We start from the raw sequence: 8,498 nt of genomic DNA on the forward strand, positions 1-8,498 counted from the left end.
CTGGGAGATAAAAGAAACAATGGGAAGGATTCCACTGATTGATGGATGGAAAAAGATATTTGCCTTTACAAATAAACTTTAGCTTTGCTGATAAATGAAATTAGACATTGAAAGATGAAAGAAACAATGGGGAAGAAAAACCCCTAAACTCCATAAGAATTAAAAATTAAAAGGGAGGGTTATACATTAGAGGGAAATCTCTGGTGTCAGGCATTCTGGGCAGTCTGTACCTCTCAAGTACCTCAGCCAATGGGGAAAGAGAGAAGGGAAATGCAGCTGGGAAATTGGGATAAAAAGGAGGCTGCGTCCTCCAAAAATTTGAGAGACCCTCGGGGAATGCCCCATGGCCTCTCCCTTTATTCCAATAAAGTAAAAGGACTCCTCTGTCTCCTTTTTGGACATAAACCTCTGGTATTTGTGGATTAATTTTCCTAACAACTTCCTAGGCTAAATAAATAAATACATTTTTAAAAATCTCTTCCTATAGAAAACCAGAAATATTTTCACGTCATACACTTTTTCAGAGGGGAAGGACATACCCACAATATTTTTCTTGGATATGTGCTATTTGTTCAGTGTCCAAGCAGTTAAAAGGGTTAAAAATAATTCAGACTTTCTGGTGTCATTCAGATTTTTGGTCATCTTCCTCTGTGAGGCAGAAGCAGGACGACACATGATCTTCCAAAATAAAAATGGCAAGGCCATTTTGGAAATGGTTGGCCAATGAACCAGAGCCGTTAAAAAACCCAGCCATCTTTCCAAAACCAAAGTGAAGCACTTTTAAAATATGGGTATGAAAAGATTCCTTCTGAATTAGTTACTTGGTACATGAAAAAAATCTTCAAAAAAATATGCCCTGAAGGAATAAAACATGACAGATATTTGCCACAGATCCAGTGGCAGACTGCTAAACCATAAATTTATAAAACCACAACTTTCTTTCTAGATACCCATTGTTTATTTGGCCCAATTTGTTTTCTGTCCATCAGACTGGAATCTCTCTTTTAATCAGCTGTATCATTCCAGCTGTCTGGGTGGAAGAAGAAGTATTTTGGGGGAAGTGGAGCATGCTTTGAGTAACCTTGGGAGTGGTTTTGACCAAACCCAGCGCTAGGACTGGGGAATTTCAGTATGAATTTTAACAGTACAAGTGCACTTTAGGCAGTGACCTTTGTTTTTCCCACATACCAAAGGGAATATGTGCCCTATAGTCTTGAATGTTCTTGTAAGAATGCAGCTGACATTTGCAGGTGACAATTTTCCATATTCATAAACAATTTTTGATATCCAGGCATTGATTCCTGTTCAGGGATCAGAGCTGGTACAGACCAGGTTCTGCTGTGTCCAGTGCAAATATGAAGAGGTTCTTTAAAACTGGCAAGTGCATTAATTGGAAGAAAAAATGAATCAAGACTTGAAAAGTATTGATTTTCTTTGTATTTTTTTTTTCATCTCTCTTAAAACCTTGGCTTCTGTTCTCTTCTGTCTATAAATACGGTGTTTTAATATTTTGGTAACTAGATGTGTGACCTAGGCCACCTCCATTCTCTTTAGCCATTTTCTCCCACCAGCCTCCTCCTTGCATTTTAGAAGAAATAACAATCAATTGCAGGAGGCTCCTCAAAAGCCCCCCAGGTCTAAGCATATTCACTATCTGTAAAAGTTTTTCTACATGCAAGCATTGGTCCAGCAGTGTGAAACAGCAGAGCATGGCCATAAATTATTTTTTTTTGGCTTTTGGAGTATTCAGGTAGATAATTCAATGCTTTATTACATTGGGCTTTGCATGTGGCTCCAGATTTTTTAGGATAGGCACCAAAATCCCTGCAAACGAAGCAGGGTAAGTAAATCAATCCCTTAAACATGAGTTATCTCAGATGAGGTTCAGCCATGAACTCAAAGAAAACCTGCATATCTCATGCTCCATGGTCAACCCCAGCCTGCCCAAACTCTGTAACACAGCCTGAAATGCTCTGGCTCCACATTAAATTTCATGTGTTACCCAGCACCTCTGAAGGCTTGTGTCATGTGCTCTAGGTGCTCTAGCACACTGCCAGATCAGGAGGGGGAAAAAAATAAAGAAAAAAGAAAAAGGAATGCCCAAACCTGAGTTCCAATGGGTTTTCAGCCATAAAGAAGACCATACATGTCTTCAGAGGAGAAATAGTCTGGAAAACTCTAGGAAATGTAGAAAGCTGTAGGCAAGAAGTGCCTTTTCTTTTCATCAAACTGCTTCCCTCCGTTGCCACTTTATTTCTTCTGCCTTTAACCTCCCTGGGGGACAATCATGCACGTCACCCTCCCTCACATCACACACTTCTTTTTCTTTAGCATCCTCAAAGCAAATTGGAGTTTACTTTGAAGATTCGAGTCAGGAAATGAAGTGCACACACATGCTGCCATGCAAACACCTGCACAGGCTCCTGAAGGCATCTGTGCTGCTCCTTCTTGCGTTTCCACTGACTTTGTGTCTGCATTTCTGGCAACAAATTAATCTAGGAGTGGAAAATCAAGAAAGGGTTAATTAAAAAAAAAAAGAAAACTTTGCCTTGTTTGCAGTGATTTTGCATCAGTTTCCATGGAAATGGAAGTAGAACAAGCCAAGAGCAGTGGTGTAGCCAACTTCAGCTGCTGGCTTCTAGTTCTTGCTCCTGTTTCCATGGAAATAGATGCCAAATCAGCAAAAAATAAGGTAACTTGTTTTAAGATAGTAGAGTTTTAAAGGCTTGTCCTTATTTAACCCCAGTCAGGAAGATAGCTGGTGAGGGGAGGCAGCCAGCAGCTCAATGAAAACTTTCAGAGGCTCTTTCAGCAGCTGACTGCTTGTTGAACTCTGCAGAGAATGAATTCACGGGGCGGCCACCAATTTTCAGAAACATTCTGCAACTTTCCTGCACTTTGTAAATAGAATGCATTTTCATCTTGGCATGGAGAGTCACAGCAGCCTGTGGGAGCCCAAGCTAACACCTCTTTGCAAGGCACCCTGCAAGTGCCTCCCTGGGCTGCCTTTGCCTCCCAGAGCTCAGAAACTGATGTGCTTTTCCCAGCTGCAATATGCAAACGATTCCCATTCCAAAAGCAGAACGTTCTGTTTCTGCCTATGGAGAGACAAGCAAAGGATCATTAGCTGGGGGAATTCCTGGCAGTGTTTTACAACAAACACCCCACTTTCTTTTTTTTCCTGATCCACGAGGGCAAAATTTCACTGAGATAAAAAAAGTTGGCCATAACCTTGCTTATAGCAAAATGTGGATGGGAAAGCAGAACTGAATCCAACCGAATCCAAGCTCATTTCATTAAAACAAACTTTAATAGAAAGCTACTTCAAGGTTGGCTTTTGATCCTTAGCTCTTGCTGTGATGGAGCTGTCTGTGGGGAAGAGAATTTCTTGGTGGGAAGTTGTGTGAAGACAGAGGTGAGAATCCCATCCTAGTCCCCATTGTTCTTTGAATTGCTCTTGAATTGTGATTGTTGCCAGCCATCCTCCACCTCTCTTTCCCCACAACCCCTTTCCTTATGTGCTCCTTAGGCATCTCTTTATGAGCTGCAAAGACACCCTAAGACAAGGGATCACATCACAGGCCACTTGTGGCTCCTTTTTTTGGTAGCAGAATATATCTGGAAGCCATAAGTGTGGGTATATGTTTAAAAAAAAAATTCTTGGCTGGCATTTGTGTTGAAGTAAATGCAATTCTAATGAGGCATTCCTTCATTTGCAGCATTACATTTTTGCTTTTAGGGGCATAAAATCTGCTCTTGCAAGGGCACGTGCTTTGCTTCACACACGAAGAATATTCCCTTGGGCTGCTGGGTGAGTAAATAAATGAAAAGTGCAGGCCAAACTAATTTTAAAGAAGTGAATCAGGTCTAGACTGGGGCCTTGCTGTTGTTAATTTTAGGTATTACAAGGAATGTGCTCATTTTCTGACTGGTTTCTGTGGATCTTCTTTGAAGAAAACCCAAGAAACATCCAGCCCTTCAAGAAATTGCCAAAAAAGATAGACTTTATTTTTTGCATAACGAACACTTAAACACATGGGAGGTTTTTTTCTTTTCCTTTTTGACAGCACACATTGTCTTAAAAGTCATGGAACTTTCTCCAATTGCTCTATCAGACATTCATTGCTGCTGTTGCTGCTATGATGTGATTTCTTTGTAGCTATTTTTGTTGAGATCCTGTTTGAGGAGGGCAACCCAGGGCTGTGTTACTTATGATCCTCTGGGACACTTCACTAACATTTACCCTGGAAAAGCTTTGGCTTTTTCTGTAATGGCAAAAAAAAAAAAACCAAAAAAAACCAAACCAGGGAAGCAATGGAAAGTAAACTCACACATTTCAAGGGTGGATGTGGGAGGTGGAGCTGAGAGCACCACTGCTCCCCAGGTGTTTGTAATTCAGCTTTCAGTGCACTTTTTGGACTCTCCATTACCCAACAGCTCATCATCCTCTTCCAGGAGGCTTCCAGGCCTCCAGGTCAGTAACCTGCACAAACGTCATCCCCTCCAGCTCTCCGTGGTTAAATCATCACTCCAGGAGGAAAAACAGGAGCTATCTGCCAAGTCTTCTGCAAGCAGCTCAAAGCACCATGGCACAGCTCAAAGGATCATGAGAACAAACTAGAGAACAGCAGGCTGGGGAGCCAAAGTGAGATCAAGCAAAAAAAAAAAAAAAAAAAAAAGAGAGAGCAAGGTCTGACATGAGGTGTGTGCAGCAAAAAAATTACACACGTGCACTTTTCTGTGAGTTTCATAATGCTGGCAGATCTCTGGAGTGTGCTGACAGCTCTGTCCTGGAAATCCAGCTCTTCCAGCCCTCCCAGCCCTGCCCTGGTGTCCCCAGGAGGCTGTGGCAGGTGGGCACAGAACAAGGTGTGGCAGGAGGGGTGGAGGGTTCCAAGCAAGCACAGGCTGTCCTCTGCTCTTTCTGTGAAGTGACTGCTCCCAGAGCACAGGCTGCTCCCATCAGGAGGGAAAATCTCATGGGGGAGTGGAGCAGCAGCCACCAGGGGCAGGGAGATGTCACCCTGGGGAAGTCCCTTCCCTGGGCTCTGGTCAAAAGTCACTGTACATGGTGCCTTGGTTTGGAAAGACAGGAGTCTGCTAAGGAAGGCAGGAGCCTTCTTTGAAATGGAGAATGTAAACCCTCCCCACCCCTCAGAATTGCTATAAATTTTAAATTAAGGGGCTCTCAGGCAAAAGTATGGGAGCAGGAAATAACAGTTCTTCAATAGGGAAGGAAATAAAAGGACAAAATAAACAATGCAGTGCACTAGAACAACACTGACAGAGTCAGAACACAGCCTGACACCCTGTGGGTCAGGGTGTTGGCAGCAGAACCATTGGAATTGTGGCTCAGCCCTCCTGCAGTGCCAGGGGTGGTTCTGCTGGAGCAGGGATCCTGTAGAGAAGGATGTGTTCGTCCTCTGAAGATCCAGTGGGAGAAGAGGCAGCTGCTGTTCCTCTGGGGAATCCCATGGAGAAGCCGTGCTGGTGTTCCAGAATCTCCAGATTATATCCAGGTAGGAATGCTTGGCTCCTCCCTCTGGGCTCACATCTCCCAATGGGATGCTGTAGTTCTTATCAGTCATGCAGTGACATTCAATAGCTGTTATCAGCAATGTCCCCTCCTGAGGGAGGTGTGAATGTGGTTACTCAGAGAGAGAGATAAGGCAAACTGCCCACCTGGCAAAAGACACCTGCCATACAGATGGTAACAGAATACATCATGCCTTGCAATCTGGAACACATGGAAACCTCCTCCCAGAGACACATGGCAAAGCTGGGTGGGGATTGACTAACTTGTAAAACCACAATCACTCCATCCCTGCTGATTCCTTGTGCTGGACAGGGGGAGATGGACAGACAGATTGCTGCTACCTCCTGGGGCTGACACCCCAGGGCGCTCCTGTCCTGATCCCTGAGCTTGGCAAGACATCCTTTCTTCCTGGCTCTGGTCTCAGGCTACCATCCATCTCAATTCCAGCTCCATCTCCAGGATCCTCCTTGCTCTCCCAGCCTTTTGGGGAGGCCAGGGTGGACAGGCATGACACCTTGACCTGTGAGAGCCCCTTCTGCAGCTGAGATACGGGGTCAGCAAAGAGCAAATGTGAGCAGTGAAGCAGCACAACTGCTCTGCTCCAGAGCTCAGTGTTGGTTGTGATGTGACCTTTGCCCAGCCATCTCAGGGACTCTTAATGCTTGGGAGTTTTCTCAGTGTCTGCAAAATTTCTTAGGTTAGTTTAAAGTCTAATTTGTCCTTCAATCACAGAGTCATGTCTTTTTTTTTTCTCCTCCTTCATCCGAAACTAGATAAGGCTGCCTTGTGTATGGCTTGCATTATGTACCTGTACAGATTTCTTTATTTTATTTTATTGTTTGTACTAATGATTTTAATCATGGAGGTTTTTGCTTTGGAAATGGAAGGCCTGTAGCTTTCACAGCACAGATGGGAGATAAAAGCACTATAATCACAGAGTGCGATCAATGAGACTTTTTCCAGGAAGATGCTAAAGGCATTATTTGGCATTAACAAAGAAAGGGATAATTAGAAAATAGGCAGAGAAGCCTTTATTCCTGTAATTAATTTCAAAGTTGGAAGTTCCCTAGTGCTTTTCTGTTCAAAAGTGACAGCATATGAGCCATTGCAAAGGAGATGTGTATTAATCATAAATCAGAAACAGGGAGGAAATTGAAACCTGTGTTTCCACTGACTTTAAAAAGAAAAAGCTTCTGCCTGGAGTTAATGTGTATTCTGACTGTATGTGAAGGAAAAAACAATTATAAATAGTTATTGACACATTACATGAAAGGCAAGAGGAGGATGTAGCCAAACTTGGTTTCCTGGGAGACTGGGCAGTCCTCTCCAGAGTAAAAATAATGCTCAGGAGTCACTTTGATAGCTTGAGGCTGTGCCTATGTTTGCAGCTGCTTTTTTTTCTGCACTAATTTTCTACAATTGCCATCAGCTCCACTGAGGGCCACAGTGATGGAAGAAGTGTTCAGCAAACTTCCTCTGCCTCCCTTCGTTTTGCCACTGTCAAAACTGTTTCTGACTGAGAAATAAGAAATAAGTGGCTCTGCTTTAGGAATGCCAGCAGTCACAGCCGTCTTGCTTACAGCCTTCTCCCATCTGGATCTTCAGATTTAACAGGCAAACTGAACATCTTCCCCCTGGGTAAGATGAAAAATTAGCAAAGGAAAAAGGCATGCACAGCTTTCTGTGTGGTTTTTTTTCCTCTTCTAGTCCATGGCTGTTGTCCCCATCATCACATCCACAGGCGTGACATGAATTGGTGTGAAGTGTCCAGCTGGTGAAGGCACCAGCCTTGCTGCAAGGGGCGAGGCTGGAGACCTCTAGCACTGGTGGTTTTTACTCAGAAACACTGGATTCCCTCAAGACAGCTGATATTGCAAACAGAGCCACATATTTATTTTTATTTTATCTTTTTTTAATATGGACAGCTTTGCAATTAGTTTTTTTATTTCAGTCTGGATTGAACTGATATTATTGGCTTTTTATCATGGCTGGCTTGGCTGATGACTGGTGTAGGTGAGCATAACACTCCTGGTGCCTCCTCACACCACAAGGAATTCACAGCCTACACACACTCGCAAGTTCCTATTTGTGTAATTTTGGAGTTGACTGCAGAACAATTGTTCAGTCAGCTGTAATGTAGCATATATGTATTTATATATAACTTCATCCACATGGTAAAATTTTTCATGTGCACACACACACACACACACACACACACTCTGTCTCTCTCTTTAATGATTTTTTCACTTATTTGCTCACAAGGTTGGTTAGATCTCTTCACTTATATTCCTCTCCAGCTTTCTCTAGCTCTAGACCTGCAGGCAGGTGAACTTGGCATTTTACTTTACAACAAACTGGATCAAAAAAAATGCATAAAGGTAAGAGGATTAGGTACGGGTTCTATATGGTTTTATTTTTTCAGAGTTTATTCAAGGACAATCCTTCTTTTAGGTCCCATTCCTAAAGTTTCTTTGCTTAAAGGAGAGAAATATGTACATAAGCTTATCACAGAGCTATACCCAGCATTTCACAATGTGCAGTTGGCATTTGCTGGTGGCAGCACTGGTGGAGCTCTCTGTGTTTCCCAATGCATGGAGAGAGTGTTTGGAACAACAGTTTTCTTTTCTATTACTTGTTAATTTCCATATTCTCTTCTCATTGCATGAGCTCCAAGCTCTCAAGCAAGTGATGCTATTTAAGTTCTCCTGGAAATACTTCTTACACATGCAGGAATAGAAAAAAATGATCTGCATGTCCCTGGCAGAAATATCTTCTGAAACCGCTAATGGTTTTCTTACCTCACGGCTATATCCAGGGAATGTTCCTGCATTTACCACTCCAAATCACTGCAGAGATGGCTTAACTCAAGCAGACAAGATGTTCTTCTCCTTCCAATGAAATGATTTTCTCCTGATATGTGTCCTTCAGTCTCATTTTTGAACATAACCTGGGAAAATCACCC

The sequence above is a fragment of the Molothrus aeneus genome, chromosome 2 (genome assembly GCF_037042795.1).
Source record: "Molothrus aeneus isolate 106 chromosome 2, BPBGC_Maene_1.0, whole genome shotgun sequence".
NCBI classification, from domain to species: domain Eukaryota; kingdom Metazoa; phylum Chordata; class Aves; order Passeriformes; family Icteridae; genus Molothrus; species Molothrus aeneus.